At 48.0% G+C, this 17,555-nt stretch overlaps 1 protein-coding gene across 4 annotated transcripts in view; it reads right to left on the bottom strand.

Moving 5' to 3' along the window:
- Positions 1-17,555, bottom strand: part of LOC144491451 (solute carrier organic anion transporter family member 2A1-like) — a 450,593-nt gene that overhangs the window by 77,220 nt on the left and 355,818 nt on the right. The gene's annotated exons all lie outside the window — the stretch shown is intronic.

Raw genomic sequence — 17,555 nt, 5'->3', positions numbered from 1 at the left:
CATGTCCTTGGTGGCGGTGTGCAACTCCTCCCTCCCACCCCCCCGCTTGCAGAGTCTCCTTGTGACTACCACCTCCCTCCATCACCACAGAGGCACAGTTCTCCCCCCACAGTTAGTTTTCACGCGCACACGTTAAGAATGAGTGCTTGTATATATTTTGAACACTTAATTTGACAAATAAATGTACTTGCACCCCACAGCTGTGACTAATGTGTTTCTGGGTTACCTCCAGCAGGGATGACCATATCCCAAACCTAGCCGGAGGGGATGCATACATTGGTGTGCATGGGGAAGGGCCCTCTTCGCCCCGCTACTGCCATCTCCATATCCTGGCACATGTTGCTTACCCGTCACAGCACTTAGAATCGAAGAGCTCAAAACCATCCCTTCTATTTCCGGGTGCCTGCAGGGCTACCGAGTCATTGAAGTTGCCATGGCATCCCCAGAACCAAATAGCCATTGGATATCCCTTTCCCCCCACCCATCCCGAGCCCCTACGGCAGTGACTCATGTTCCTTCACCCCCACCCAGATGTGGGCCCAGGTGCCAGAGTGCATGCAGAGTTAGGGTAGGAGTCAGACCTGGTTGCAGCAGGGCACCATCACATTGTGCCACATAGCATGTCATCATCACCTGGAATAGTAACTCGCTAATACCCTGGTGTTTCTATTGTGCGGGATTGTTTGTAATATATATAAATGATTTGAAGGAAAATGTAACTGGATTGATTAGCATGTTTGCAGACGACACAAAGGTTGGTGGATTTGCGGATGGCGATGAGGACCATCAGAGGATATAGATCGGTTGGAGACTTAGGCAGAGAGATGGCAGATGGAGTTTAATCTGGACAAATGTGAGATAATGCATTTTGGAAGGTCTAATACAGATAGGAAATATACAGTAAATGGCAGAACCCTTAAGAGTATTGATAGGCAGAGGGATCTGGGTGTACAGGTACACAGGTCACTGAAAGTGGCAACGCAGGTGGAGAAGGTAGTCAAGAAGACATACAGCATGCTTACCTTCATCGGCCGGGGCATTGAATTTAAAAATTGGCAAGTCATGTTGCAGCTTTATAGAACCTTAGTTAGGCCGCACTTGGAATATAGTGTTCAATTCTGGTCGCCACACTACCAGAAGGATGTGGAGGCTTTGGAGAGGGTACAGAAAAGATTTACCAGGATGTTGCCTGGTATGGAGGGCATTAGCTATGAGGAGAGGTTGGAGAAACTTAGTTTGTTCTCACTGGAACGACGGAGGTTGAGGGGAGACCTGATAGAAGTCTACAAGGTTATAAGAGGCATGGACAGAGTGGATAGTCAGAAGCTTTTTCGCAGGGTGGAAGAGTCGATTACTAGGGGGCACAGGTTTAAGGTGCGAGAGGCAAGGTTTAAAGGCGATGTACGAGGCAGATTTTATTTTTAACACAGAGGGTGGTGGGTGACTGGAACTCGTTGGCGGGGGAGATAGTGGAAGCAGATACGGTAGTGACTTTTAAGGGGCGTCTTGACAAATATATGAATAGGATGGGAATAGAGGGATATGGTCCCCGAAAGGGTCGGGGCTTTTACTTAAGTCGGCAGCATGGTCAGTGCAGGCTTGGAGGGCCGAAGGGCCTGTTCCTGTGCTGTAATTTTCTTTGTTCTTTGAGATTCCATTGGATTATGGTGGCGGTGTGGGGGATCATTTCCATCCGCTGCAACACATAGCCCTAATATGCATACGTGGTTGTGATTAGGGCCTCCCTCGCTGCCCTAGCATGCCGCTGCCCATCCTGCATGGCCTGGATTGTTGTCATCCTCCTTCACCACACCCTCCTGGGCTGCCTCCTCCCCAGTAACACCCGGCTGGTTCCTTCGACCTCCTCCTCCTCCAAAATGGCTCCGCGCTGCTGCGCAAGGTTGTGTAGCCCACAGCAGATCACCACATTGCAGGACACTTTGGGTCATACTGCAGGACCCCACAGAGCAGCCCAGGCACCGGAACTGCATCTTGAGCAGCCCAATGCACTGCTCCATGATTGACCAGGTGACAACGTGGGCATCATTATATCACGTCTCCACCTCAGTCATTGGCCTCCGTACTGGCGTCATCAGCCAAGTTCTCAGCGGGTATCCCATGTCCTCCACCATCCATTCCTGCATCCTCGGCTGTTCCTCGAAGACCTTGGGGATGTCTGATCTCCACAGGATAAAGCTACCATGCACACTTCCTGGGTGTCTGGCACACACGTACATGATGTGGTCACACAGCAGCTGAACATTAATGGAGTGGAATGCCTTTCTGTTAATGAAGCACTGGAAGTTCTTCTCAGGTGATCCCAAGATGATGTATGTCCAGTCAACTGCTCCTCCACATTGGACATCCCTGCAATTGCAGCAAATCCTGCAGCCCGGGCTTCCTGCTGGGCTTGGCCCAGGTCAAATGTAATGTATTGCCCAGCCCGGGTGCACAGGGCCTCTATCGCCTCCCTCACGCACTTGTGCACAGAGGACTACGAGATGCCGCAGAGGTCCATGCTGGTGGCCTAGAAGAACCCGGTGGCATAAAAGTTTAGGGCTGCCGTGACTTTCGCCACCACTGGAGTGGGTGGCCCCAAGTGCCAAGTCCTGCAGCAGATGGCACAGGTGCAACACTGTCTCCTTTCAGAGCCAGAGCATGTGCCAGCACATGCTGTCCGACAGCTACTCAAAGAACACCCGTGTGTGGAACTGTCAGGGTCTCCGGATTAAGGTCGTTAAGGTAAGTGAGGTGGGACGATTGCGAGTAAACCACGCTAATTAGATTACGATGAATGCAAAAGCATGCAAATTGACGTTTCGCCCAATTTGTGCAAGCTTCCGATTGCACCTGTTTTTTTTGGTAAGCTGGGAATGGGCGTGAAAACAGGCGCTATTTCCACTAGTCGGCTCACTCCCGATTTTACGGTCTTAACTCACCAAAAAACAGGCGTGATGAGATTGTAAAGTCGAGGCTAGTGTGGTGCACGTGTGAGAGAGAGGGATTGTGAGTGTGTGAGAGAGAGAGAGATTGTGAGAGTGTGTGATTGAGAGAGAGGGAGAGTGTTTATGTATGAGAGACAGTGGCCGCGATTTTACAACCTTATCACACCTGTTTTTCGGCGAGATAAGCTCGTAAAATTGGGGGTGAACTGACTTGTGGAGAAGACTCACAACCGACAGTGCTGCATCCTTGGAGCTTGTAAAACAGTGCTACAGTGCAGTCTAGGGCCACTATTGCAGGGGGCGTGTATGGGGCTTGTCTAGGGTAGTGGGGGGGGGGGGGGGGGGGCGTGGTTAGTGGGGGTTGTGTGGTGGTTGTCTTGAGGTGGGGCGGGGGGGGGGGGGTGGGTGGGAAGAGTTCTCTAACTCATCAATCACTCCCCCCTCCAGATTTATGATGGCTTATGTAATGCAACCAATAGACCTTGCAGTCATTTTAGTTGCTGCTGGAGCAAAGGAGGAGGAGGAGGAATTGCGGGCATGGCAGGGCCAGGCTATACCACTGACTGCTGCAGGAAAGGGACACACCCGCCGGAGGCAGGAGGTCGCTGGCAATCGCCCTGAGGGGGGCAAGGAGAATGAGGGAACGGCGACCCTGGCAGTTCCGGACACAAGTATGTTTTGAACAGCTCTTGGACATTGCATGCCGCCGACGGCTCTGCCTAGGAAACGAGACAGTATGGCACCTGTGTCACATGCTGCAAGACTTGACACCTTGGAGCAGTGGGGGGCACCCACTCCCAGTGGCTGTGAAAGTGACGGCCACCCTAAACTTCAATGCCACTGGGTCCTTCCAGGCTGCCAGCAGAGACCTTTGTGGCATCTTGCAGTCCTCCACATGCACAGGGTCATGGATGCCTTGTACATCCAGGCAGTCCTGTATATCAAATTCGATGTAGGCCAGGCCCAGCAGGAAGCCAGGTCTGCAGGATTTGCAGCCATAGTGGGGATGCTGAACATGCAGGGGGCTATAAACTGCACCCATGTCGCCCTGAGGGCCCCGGAGAAGAATTCAGCATGCTTCATGCACAGGAATGGGTTTCATTCCATCAATGTGTCGTTAGTGTGCGACCATCTGCTGTACATAAAGCGTGTGTGCAGCATACACCCTGGCAGCATGCATGACAGTTTTATATTGAGGAGCTTTGATGTTCTGGGGATGGCTCATGGGGGACATGAGGTACCCACTTCAGACTTGGCTGATGACACCTTTGCAGAGGCCTGAGACCAAGGTGGGAGACTTGATACAATGAGGCCCATGCTGCCACCCGGTCAATCGTGGAGCGGTGCTTAGGGCTCCTTAAAATGCGGTTCGAGTGCCTGGACTGCTCTGGCGGGGCCCTGCAGAATAGCCCCCTGACAGTGTGCCGCATTGTGGTGGTCTGCTGTGTCCTGCATAACCTGGCACAGCAGTGGGGATACCTCTGGAGGAGGAAGTGGAGGGCGACCAGCCAGACGTCATGGGGAGGAGGCCGCCCAGGAGGATGTTGAGGAGGGTAGGATGAAGAGGGGGAGGAGAATGACAACGACCAACACCAACACCACCCAGGTGCTGGAGGGCTGGCGGCAGCAAGGGTCTGGCATTTAAGGGTGGTTAGGGAGGTTCTAATCAACACGCGACTTGGCAACTGTGTTGCTGCACGTGGGTTCCAACCTCACCCCCCCCCCCCCAACTCCCCAGAAACCCCTCTCCCTCCTGTGTACCCCCCACCCCTCCTACTCACTCCTGCACCGTTGTAACACTAGAGTGGTGGGCCTGGGTTGGCTGTGTTTGCGAGTTTCTGTGACAGACTGGAGGGTGATGAGGCATGATGTGACGGTACCCCGGTATAAACAAGTCGGCACAACTTGTGGGGCCGAAGGGCCTGTTTTGTGCTGTAGTTTTTCTATGTTTCTAAGTCTGACTCCTACCTGAGCTCAGCATGCACGCTGGCACCTGGGCCCACATCTTGGTGGGGAGTAAGGGTGCACTAAACACTGATGCAGGGCCTTGGGGTGGGAATGGTGGGGGAATTTCTCATTGGTTCTGGGGATGCCATGGCAGATGTTGTAAGTCGGTGCCTCTGCATGCCACCCACTATAGCTCATGAATGATTTGAGCACCTTGATTTTCAAGTAGCGGTGCACTGGGGACCCTCCCCCACGGACATCCATGTGTAGGGTCCCTCTGGCGAATGTCGGGATACTGTCATCCCTGTTGGAGGCTAATCAGAGACAGTTTAGTCACAGCTGTGGTGTGCAATAACATTTATTGGTGGCAATAAACATGCCATCAAACTAAGTGCTCATATACAACAGCAACTGGAAGTGAAACTTAACGCAACCTAATTCCTCAATCTTATTGGTGCGCTGCTTCACCCATGCCATCTTGGTTGATGCCCCAACTTCTTAACTCTAGCACTGCATCAAGGTGTCTCCCCAGGATGTACATCGAAGGTGGAGGAGGCCAGCTGCCTACCGTGTCCCATGGCCTTTGATGCAATTATCCTCTGGAGGGCCTGGACCTTGAGGGCCCCGGCTGGCTTTCAAGTGTTATGGACGTATACAAACAACCCTGTTCATCTCACTGCCCCGGTGTCAGGAAGTGGAGAGTCAGAAGGTGTAGCCTCAGCCACAGTCCTTTGGGTGGAAGGCTCCGCATTGGCTACAGCTCTTCCTCCTCCCTTGGGGTTCCTGTGGGCCCTTGGATCACTCCATGGGATGGCGGTGCTTCTGTAGCGAGCTCCAGCATTACCTAGTCCTGCCATTTCTGGAGGCCTACCTGTGTTCTTGCCATGGTGGGTGAGCCCTCAGCGATGACCCTGAGTCTGGGGCCACCTGTCAATGACAGCAGCAAATGCCCTCTGAGACTGGGCCATGCTCTGCAGCCCCTCAGCCATGACCCTCTGTGAGTGGGCCACGTTCTCAAGGGCTGTTGCCATAGCCTACTGTGTCTCGGTGCTGTCCTGTTAGCTCTCCATTGGAGAAACGGGGGGCCATTTTTCTTGCAGCCATCTTCCTGCACTGCCTGCCTGTCCATTCTTGGGGTTTATATGGAGCTCTCCCTTGTTAGGACAGATCAGCTGCGAGCAGTTTGGGCTAGTCACGCGGCTGTTAGAGCATTCCAGCAAGAATAATGAAGTTTGTCTTGTTGTCATGGCGGGGAGACCAAGTCATCACTTGCAGGTGTGCTGATTGGAGGGGAGGGGGGGGTGGGGAATGTGCCTCTGTGGTGATCAAGGGCAGGGGAGAGATGAGAGGGGCCGTGTGAGGGGGCGGGGGGGTGTGGGGGGCTGTCGGTAACATGGGGGAGTCCTCGATGTCCGTGGAGGCACTGGGAGGTGGAGGTGTTATCCGCATTGAGGGCGTCGTATCTGTCAGGACAGCTGGCGTTTTGGTCCATTTTTCACGCATGCGCATTTTGTGACTCTGATCTGAGCTGCAGGCTTGTTGCCGTGTTAAGCCTTGCCCACGCCAACTAGTGGCTAGAAATGGTCTAGTCCTTTTTTTGTTGTTTAAGTGCATAAGATTGCAATTTTGAATTTGCCCAAATCTGAAACTCTCCCATTTTCACGCTAGCTCAGCATTTAGAATTTTTCTCATAAAATTCCGCCCAATGTGTGAGAGAGAGAGAGAGAGTGTGTTTGTGAGAGAGAGAAAGAAACAGTAGGGGGAATTTTCCCGTCCCGCCCATCCGCCACAGGAAACGTAGCAGGCGGGGGGGTGGTGGTGGGGGGGGGGGGGGGGGGGTGGCGGGCGGTGGGGAGAGAAACCATGCAAGGGTCTGCTGACCTCAGGCGAGACTTTCTGGTTTTGGGGCAAGCGTGGCTGGAAAATCCCATCCAGTGTGTGTGTGTGTGTGTGTGACAGTTTTAAAAAATTCATTCATGGGACATGGGCGACGCTGGCTGGGCAGCATTCATTACCCATCCCGAGTTGCTTCTGAACGGAGTGGCTTGTTAGGCCATTTCAGGGGGCAGTTGAGAATCAACCACATTGCCGTGGGTCTGGAGTCACATATAGGCCAGACCAGGTAAGGGCAGCAGATTTCCTTCCCCAACAGACATTAGTGTATATGTGCGAGAGTCTGAGTTTGTGTTTTTGACTATGAGAAATCATAGAAATCATAGAAACCCTACAGTGCAGAAGGAGGCCATTCGGCCCATCGAGTCTGCACCGACCACAATCCCACCCAGGCCCTACCCCCACATATTTACCCACTAATCCCTCTAACCTACGCATCCCAGGACTCTAAGGGGCAATTTTTAACCTGGCCAATCAACCTAACCCGCACATCTTTGGACTGTGGGAGGAAACCGGAGCACCCGGAGTAAACCCACGCAGACACGAGGAGAATGTGCAAACTCCACACAGACAGTGACCCGAGCCGGGAATCGAACCCGGGACCCTGGAGCTGTGAAGCAGCAGTGCTAACCACTGTGCTACCGTGCCGCCAGAGAGAGGAGTGAGTGTGTGTGCGCGTATGTGGGAGAGAGACAGTGGGCGCAAGTTTATTGGCTCTTTGCGCCTATCAATCAGCGTGGGTTTAGGTGGAAGGTCAGGTGATTCTCCTGTGTCGATGCAGACGCGATGGGCCGAAGGGCCTCTCCCGCACTCTATGATTCTTGTTTCTAAGACATTCTGCTATAAGGCTGTTGTACTCACACGGAACAGCCATGGGGACCAAATTCGCACCTCAATATGCCAACATCTTCATGCACAGGTTCGAACAAGACTTCTTCACCGCACAGGACCTTCAACCGATGCTATACACGAGATACATCGATGACATTTTCTTCCTTTGGACTCATGGTGAACAATCACTGAAACAACTATATGATGATATCAACAAGTTCCATCCCACCATCAGACTCACCATGGACTACTCTCCGGAATCGCTTGCATTCTTGGACACACGCATCTCCATTAAGGACAGCCACCTCAGCACCTCACTGTACCGCAAGCCCACGGATAACCTCACGATGCTCCACTTCTCCAGCTTCCACCCTAAACACGTTAAAGAAGCCATCCCCTATGGACAAGCCCTCCATATACACAGGGTCTGCTCGGATGAGGAGGATTGCAACAGACACCTCCAGACGCTGAAAGATGCCCTCATAAGAACAGGATATGGCGCTCGATTCATCGATCGACAGTTCCGACGTGCCACAGTGAAAAACCGCACCGACCTCCTCAGAAGACAAACACGGGACACGGTGGACAGAGTACCCTTCGTCATCCAGTACTTCCCCAGAGAGGAGAAGCTACGGCATCTCCTCCGGAGCCTTCAACACGTCATTGATGAAGACGAACATCTTGCCAAGGCCATCCCCACACCCCCACTTCTTGCCTTCAAACAACCGCACAACCTCAAACAGACCATTGTCTGCAGCAAACTACCCAGCCTTCAGGAGAACAGTGACCAAGACACCACACAACCCTGCCACAGCAACCTCTGCAAGACGTGCCGGATCATCGACACGGATGATCCGGCACAATCCAAAGATGTGCGGGTTAGGTTGATTGGCCAGGTTAAAAATTGCCCCTTAGAGTCCTGAGATGCGTAGGTTAGAGGGATTAGCAGGTAAATATGTGGGGGTAGGGCCTGGGTGGGACTGTGGTCAGTGCAGACTCGATGGGCCGAATGGCCTCCTTCTGCACTGTAGGGTTTCTATGATTTCTATGAGATGCCATCATCTCACGTGAGAACACCATCCACCAGGTACATGGTACATACTCTTGCAACTCGGCCAACGTTGTCTACCTGATACACTGCAGGAAAGGATGTCCCGAGGCATGGTACATTGGGGAAACCAAGCAGACGCTGTGATAACGGATGAATAAACATCGCTTGACAATCACCAGGCAAGAGTGTTCTCTTCCTGTTGGGGAACACTTCAGCGGTCACGGGCATTCGGCCTCTGATATTCGGGTAAGCGTTCTCCAAGGCGGCCTTCACGACACACGACAGCACAGAGTCGCTGAGCAGAAACTGATAGCCAAGGTCCGCACACATGAGGACGGCCTCAACCGGGATATTGGGTTCATGTCACACTATCTGTAATCCCCACAGCTTGCCTGGACCTGCAGAGTCTCACTGTCTGTCCTGTCTGGAGACAATACACATCTCTTTAGTCTGTCTTAATGCTCTCTCTCCACTCACATTGTTTGTATCTTAAAGACTTGATTAGCTGTAAGTATTCGCATTCCAACCATTATTCTATAAATTGAGTTTGTGTCTTTATATGCCCTGTTTGTGAACAGAATTCCCACTCACCTTAAGCCCCTAAGGCTCCGAAAGCTTGTGGCTTTTACTACCAAATAAACCTGTTGGACTTTAGCCTGGTGTTGTTAAACTTTTTACTGTGTTTACCCCAGTCCAACGCCGGCATCTGCGCGGCGCGGTAGCACAGTGGTCAGCACTGCTGCTTTACAGCTCCAGGGAGCTGGGTTCGATTCCCGGCTTGTGTCACTGTCTGTGTGGAGTTTGCACATTCTCCTCGTGTCTGCGTGGGTTTCCTCCAGGTGCTCCAGTTTCCTCCCACAGTCCAAAGATGTGCGGGTTAGGTTGATTGGCCATGCTAAAATTGCCCTTAGTGTCCTGGGATGCGTAGGTTAGAGGGATTAGTGGGTAAATATGTAAGGATATGGGGATATGGGGTGGGATTGTGGTTGGTGCAGACTCGATGGGCTGAATGGTCTCTTTCTGTGCTGTAGAGTTTCTAAGATTCTAAGATCTCCACATCAGTACTGCTACAACACATGCTTTAGTCTTGATCCTTATGATTACCACTCCCTTGGTCTTATCTCCATTACATCTTTGTCACCGTGGTGGCACGGTGGCACAGTGGTTAGTACTGCTGCCGCACAGCGCCAGGAACCTGGGTTCAATTCTGGCCTCGGGTGACTGTGTGGGAATTTCCACATTCTCCCTGTGTCTGCGTGAGTTTTCTCTGGGAACTCCGGTTTCCTGCCGCAGTCTAAAGACGTGTGGGTTACTTTGATTGGCCATGCTAAATTGACCCTTAATGTCAAGGGGATTAGCAGGTTAATTACGTGGGATTACGAGGATAAAGTGGGATTATCATCAGTGCAGGCTCGATTGGCCAAATGGCTTCCTTCTGCACTGTAGGGATTCAATGATTATCCCTTCTGACCTCCAAGCTATCACAAACCTTGTACTTTGCTCCACACCAACCCACTCTCATGGTCAATAGCACAAAATGAATCATAGTTCTAGCTCTCTTTAGCTAAGAGGAAGAATCACACAGACTCAAAAAATTAATTATGTTCCTCTTTCATCATAGATGCTGCTTGAACGGCTGATATTTTCCAACGTTTTAGCCTCTGATTTCAAGATCTGGCCTCAAAATGTTTTGATTAATGTTTCTAAAAGGTGAAGGAGGTAGATACAATGTTGAAACAAATGTGGATGCTTCCAAAAATGAGGAATAATTTTGACACAGAATCCTCAGCACAGAACCCTTACTATACTCCTTATACACTTCTGACTGTGTGGCTAAATTCTGCTCCAACTCCATTTTCAAGTTTGCTGATGGCACCACTGCAGTGGGTCGGATCTCAAACAACGTTGAGACAGAGTATAGGAAAGAGATAGAGAATTTGGTGAAATGGTGCGATGACAACAATCTCTTCCTCAATATCAGTAAAACAATCTGTTCTGGACACTCCATGCTGATGCTTTCTAATTAAGAAAACTCACCAACACCTCTACCTTCTCAGAAAGCTAAGGAAATTCGGCATGTCCACTACAACTTTTACCAATTTCTACAGATGCACAAGAAAGCATCCTATCCGGATGTATCACAGCTTGGTGATGCTTTCTATTCTGACCATGACTGCAAACAACTACAAAGGGATGTGAATATAGCTCAGTCCACACAAATTAGCCTCCCATCGACTGACTCTATCTACACTTCCCGCTGCCTCCGGAAAGCAGGCAGCATCATCAAGGACCCCGTGGACCCCAGATATACTCTCTTCCACCTTCTCCCATCGCAAAAAAGATATAAAAGTCTGAAAACAGAACAGCTTCTTCCCTGTTGTCTTCAGACTTTTGAATAGTCCTATCACATATTAAGCCGATCTTTCTCTTCACCCTACTTGTAACTGCAACACTATATTCTGCACACTATCCTTTCCCTTTTCCCTTATGTACTTTATGAACGGTATGTTTTGCCTGTATGGTACGCAAGAAACAATACTTTTCATTGTATCCCAGTACATGTGACAATAATAAATCAAATCAAATCAAACCCTTGGCACAGAACCCTCGGCACAGGACCTGATCCTCTGCACTGTGAACATAAATTGGAGCCACTTGAAGTTATTTTTGATGAGCCTCAGTATTATATTTTGTAACCCAATGTGTCTTGGTGTAGTGTATCACATGATTACATGGTGGCATCATCTAAGGAGATTTTCCCTCTCTTCCATCTGAACAGCAAGCAAGCAACACCTTTATAATAAAGTTCCGCTAACTAAGTAACCCACTGTGTGGAAACCTTTTCATTCTTTTATCTTTGCTGTGGAAGGGAGCTGACTACTTTAGCATACAACAGTAAAAGGCAAAATTGGCGGCAAAGTGTGTTTTCCAGCAAGATTGTTGACAAAGACCAGTTTTAGACAAAATTGGTGTCTAAGATGGTTTTCCGGTCAATAAAGGCAGAAGCAACAATTCAGACCTGGACCTCAAGTCAAGGTTTGATTTTTAGGAGACCACTCCACCATTGATTGAAGTGTGGTAAATCAGACCATTGGAAATGGGCTTTCAGCCTTTTCTAGGGGTGTACATTAATTTTGAAATTAATAAATAAACACTACGATCTGTTCCTTAATTATTTTTCTCGACCGCGACCTTGGGAGCGCTCGGAGAGTCCAAGGCGGGGGAAAAAAAAAACAATTCAAGCCTCCAACCTTTCTTCATAACTTAAATGTTCCATCCCAGGCAGCATCCTGGTAAATCTTCTCTGCACCCTCTCCAGCAAAACCACATCCTTTCTACAATGTGGCAACTAGAACTGCACACAGTACTCTAGCTGTGGCTTCACCAAAATTCTACATAACTCCAACATGACTTCCTTGCTTTTGTAATCTATGACTCGATCGATAAAGACAAGTGTTCCTTATGCCTTTTTCACCACCCTACTCACATTCCTTTCCACCTTTAGAGATCTATGGAGAAACACACCAAGATCCCTTTGTTCCTCAGAACTCCCTAATGTCATGCCGTTCATTAACTATTTCCTTGTCAAATTACTCTTTCCAAAATGTATAACCTCACACTTTTCAGGGTTAAATCCCATCACCACTTATCTGCCCATTTGACCATCCCGTCACATGTAGTGAAAGGAAATTTTCCTCCACTTTTTGGAAGAGCATGGTTAACCAAAATCAAAGTAAACTGGCAAACAGTTAATCAATTGGATGATGGAAAGAACACATTACAGAAACTCTTAGAAAAATACAAGAAGGTATTTGAAAATACTTTATGGAAAATGACCAGAGTTGAGACACGGCTAAAAATAAAACATGACGGCACCCTGGGATGCTTAAAGGCAAAAACCATGCTTTACACTATCAAGCCAAATGTTGAAATGGAATTTGAAAAATTATTCAAAAATGGAATCCCAAAAGATGAGAGATTGGACAACTGCAATTGCCCATGTCATTAAACCAAATTATTTTATAAGAATTTGCGGTGACTTCAAAATGATAATAAATCCCATGCTGTGCATTGACTCGTATCCCTTACCATTAATTGAGGACCTATTTTCTGGATTATAGTTCAGTAAGATAGACTTGTCCCAATCATACCTCCAAATGAAAGTGACAACTGAGTTGCAACCACTGCTAACGAATATAACTCACAAAGGGTTGTTCCGGTATATACACCTACCCAACATCAGTGCCTGCCTTATTCCAAAAATCCATGGATCAAATCTGAACGGTGTCCAGTGTTATCATGACAACATTTTAATCACAGGCAAAGATTTAACTGTTACATAACTTAGAAGAAACACTGAAGTGTCCAGAGAAGCACAATCTTCGTGCGAAGAAAGAAAAATGTGAAATTTTCAAGTCATCAATAAGCTTTCCAGGCCATGTAATTGATAAGAATGGGCTCCACAAGGAACCTAAGAAGATGACCAATTTTAGATGTGCGTAGATGACAGTATATTTCACAACTGAGATCTTTTTTGGGATTCCTCAATTACTATGGAAAATGTATTCCAAATCTCACTACCATGTTGAAACCACTTCGTAAATTATTATGTGTGAACCAACAATGGACAATAGACTGGAAAGACATATAAAAATATGCTAACGAATTTGGAAGTCTGAGTTCCTTTTGACTCTAATTTCAAAATACAACTCACACATGACACATCGCCCTATGGGGTGGGTGCAGTTGTCTCTCAAATAATGCCAAATGGAGATAAAAGACCAATAGCTTTCACTTTGAGAACATTGACAAGCCCTGAACAAAATTATGCTCAATTGGAAAAGGAAGCCCTGAGTACAGTTTATGAAATCAAGAGATGTCATCAATAACTGACCACAGGCCTTTAACAATGATCTTTGGTCCATACAAAGGAATACTGTTTCTAGCTGCGAGTCATTTGCAGAGATGTTCCCTCATCTTATCTGCGCATAATTATGAATTTAAATACAGAAGATCTGAGCAAATACCAATGCCGATGCTCTTTATGTTTACCAATTCAGGAGAAAGTCGAACCAGAGGACTTTGCTCAGGTTGATATTGTACCTATTATAGCCTTTCGAGTGCAAAGATGCACAAGGACAGATCTGGTGATGGGGAAGGTCATGGACATTTTCTGGAAAGGAATATCACTCAAATCTGGAATTCAAGCCAAACTGAACAAGGAAATCTGAATTAACAGTGCAAAATGGAGGACTGCTATGGAGAAAAAAATGATCATTCTCCCATGCTTGCGGAGTTTTATACAAGATCAACTCCACGAAGGACATCCAGGGGTTGTATGTAAGAAATAACTCTCAAGGACTCGACTCTTAGATTGAAGAAAGGCAGTGTCAATCTTATGCTAGGATAGACCACCTCTTCAACCACTTCACCTGTGGGATTGGCCAAGACAACCTTGGCAAAGAGTACATATTGACTTTGCGGAACCAATTGAAGGATTCTTGTCCGAGTGAACGCACATTCCAAATGGCCTGAAATCATGATGAATTCGACAACGACTGAAAAGACAAACAACTGGACAAAGTTTTTGCTTGGTTTGGCAACCTGGAACAATTAATGATAATGAAATTCAGTTCACGTCAAGGAAATTCGTGGACTACCTCAGAAACCATGGCATTAGGCATATCAGAACTGCACCTTATCATCCTTCCGCCAATGGATTGTCGGAGAGGTTGGTACAGTGATTGAAGAATGTCACTAAAGAACAAAGAAAGAACAAAGAACAAAGAAAATTACAGCACAGGAAACAGGCCCTTCGGCCCTCCAAGCCTGCACCGACCATGCTGCCTGACTGAACTAAAGCCCCCTAGCCTTTCAGGGACCATATCCCTCTATTCTCATCCTATTCATGTATTTGTCAAGATACCCGTTAAAAGTCACCATCATATTTGCTTCCATGACCTCTCCCGGCAGCGAGTTCCAGGCACCCACCACCCTCTGTGTAAAAAAAACTTGCCTCGTACATCTCCTTTAAACCTTGCCCCTCGCACCTTAAACCTCGCCCCCTAGTAGTTGACTCTTCCACCCTGGGATAAAACTCCTGACCAGCCACTCTGTCCATGCCTCTCATAACCTTGTAGACTTCTATCAGGTCGCCCCTCAACCTCTGACGTTCCAATGAGAACAAACCACGTTTCTCCAACCTCTCCTCATAGCTAATGTCCTCTGTGCCAGGCAGCATCCTAGTAAATCTTTTCTGTACCCTCTCCAAAGCCTCCACATCCTTCTGGTAATGTGGCGACCAGAATTGAACACTATATTCCAAGTGTGGCCTAACTAAAGTTCTATAAAGCTGCAACATGACTTGCCAATTTTTAAACTCAATGCCCCGGCTGATGAAGGCAAGCATGCCGTATGCCTTCTTGATTACTTTCTCCACCTGTGTTGCCACTTTCAGTGACCTGTGTATCTGTACACCCAGATCCTCTCTGCTTATCAATACTCTTAAGGGTGTTGCCATTTACTGTATATTTCCTCTCTGTATTAGACCTTCCAAAATACATTACCTCACATTTGACCTGATTAAACTCCATTTGCCATCTCTCCGCCCAAGTCTCCAACCAATCTATCTCCTGCTGTATCCTCTGATGATCCTCATAGAATCATAGAAACCCTGCAGTATAGAAAGAGGCCATTCGGCCCATCGAGTCTGCACCAACCACAATCCCACCCAGGCCCTACCCCCATATCCCTAAATATTTACCCACTACTCCCTCTAACCTACGCATCTCAGGACACTAAGGGCAATTTTTAGCATGGCCAATCAACCTAACCCGCACATCTTTGGACAGTGGGAGGAAACCGGAGCACCCGGAGGAAACCCACGCAGACACGAGGAGAATGTGCAAACTCCACACAGACAGTGACCCAAGCCGGGAATCGAACCCAGGTCCCTGGAGCTGTGAAGCAGCAGTGCTAACCACTGTGCTACCGTGCCGCCCATCATCACTATCCGCTTATCCACCAATCCTTGTGTCATCTGCAAACTTACTAATCAAACCAGTTACATTTTCCTCCAAATCATTTACATATATTACGAACAGCAAAGGTCCCAGCACTGATCCCTGAGGAACGCCACTTGTCACAGCCCTCCATTCAGAAACGCACCCTTCCACTGCTACCCTCTGTCTTCTATGACTGAGCCAGTTCTGTATCCACCTTGCCAGCTCACCTCTGATCCCATGTGACTTCACTTTCTGTACCAGTATGCCATGAGACACTTTGTTAAAGTCCATGTAGACAACATCCACTGCCCTACTCTCATCAATCATCTTCATCACTTCCACGAAAAACTTGATCAAGTTGGTGAGACACGACCTCCCCTTCATGAAACCATGTTGCCTCTCGATAATATGTCCACTTATTTCCAAGTGGGAGTAAATCCTGTCTCGGAGAATCCTCTCCAATAATTTCCCTACCACTGACTTAAGGCTCACCAGCCTGTAATTACCTGGATTATTCTTGCTACCCTTCTTAAACAAAGGAACAACATTGGCTATTCTCCAGTCCTCTGGGACCTCCCCTGTAGCCAGTGAGGTTACAAAGATTTCTCTCAAGGCCCCAGCAATTTCCTCCCTTGCCTCCCTCAGTATTCAGGGGTATATCCCATCAGGCCTTGGGGACTTGTCTACCTTAATGTTTCTCAAGAAGCCCAACACCTCCTCCTTTTTGATCTCAGCATGACTCAAACTATCTACACACCCTTTCCCAGACGCATCATCCAGCAAGTTCTTCTCTTTGGTGAATACGGACGCAAAGTACTCATTTAATACCTCGCCCATTTCCTCTGGCTCCACGCATAGATTCCCTCCCCTGTCCTCGAATGGGCCAACCCTCTCCCTGCTACCCTCTTGCTCTTTATATATGTATAAAAAGCCTTGAGATTTTCCTTAATCTTGCTGGCCAATGATTTTTCACGACACCTTTTACGACACGACCCTCCTTACTCCTTGCTTAAGTTTCTTTCCAATTTCCTTGTATTCCACACTTGCTTCGTGTGTTCCCAGCCTCCTATCCTTGACAAATGCTTCCTTTTTTCTTTAACTAGGCTCACAATATCTCTTCGTTATCCAAGGTTCCCAAAACTTGCCATACTTATCCTTTATCCTTACAGGAATGTGCTGGTCCTGAATCCCTATCAACTTACACTTGAAAGCCTTCCACATGCCAGATGTTGATTTGCCCTTAAACATCTGCCCCCAATCTACATTCTTGAGTTCCTGCCTGATATTGTTGTAATTAGCCTTCCCCCAATTCAGCACCTTAACTTGAGGACTACACTTATCTTTATCCATCGTTACCTTAAAGCTTACTGAATTGTGGTCACTGTTCCTGAACAGCATCAAAAGCATCAAAGGACGAAGGGCCGTTAGTCAAAAGAGTAAACAACTTCCTCATATCCTGCAGAAACACAGCCCATGCGACAACCCAAAACTCAGCGGCAATATTGCTTTTAAAAGGAAGTTGAGAACCAAATTTTATTTGCTCTTACCACTGATACTTCTTCCAGTGAAAAACTACTCTGCCAGTAAGAAATGGGTACCTGTCACAATACTCGCAAAGGTGGGGCCTATTTCTTATACGTTGCAAACCAATGATGGGAGAGTTTGGAGGAGGCACAGAGATCAAAGCCTTGATTCAAAAAGAGAATCTGCAGAGTCGATCTCTGAGATGCCAACATCTGACACTCAAGGCTTGGAAATCCCTGAACCTATGGTCATGACTGAGTTGAATTCTGATTCTGCACTAGTTGAACCAACAGCATCTGTAGAAGCTGAAGAAGAACTAACTTTCTCAGATGATGTGCCTGTGCCAAGTGGTGAACAGAC

This window comes from Mustelus asterias, chromosome 3 (genome assembly GCF_964213995.1).
Source record: "Mustelus asterias chromosome 3, sMusAst1.hap1.1, whole genome shotgun sequence".
Taxonomy (NCBI): domain Eukaryota; kingdom Metazoa; phylum Chordata; class Chondrichthyes; order Carcharhiniformes; family Triakidae; genus Mustelus; species Mustelus asterias.
This window is presented reverse-complemented; position numbering and strand designations above follow the sequence as displayed.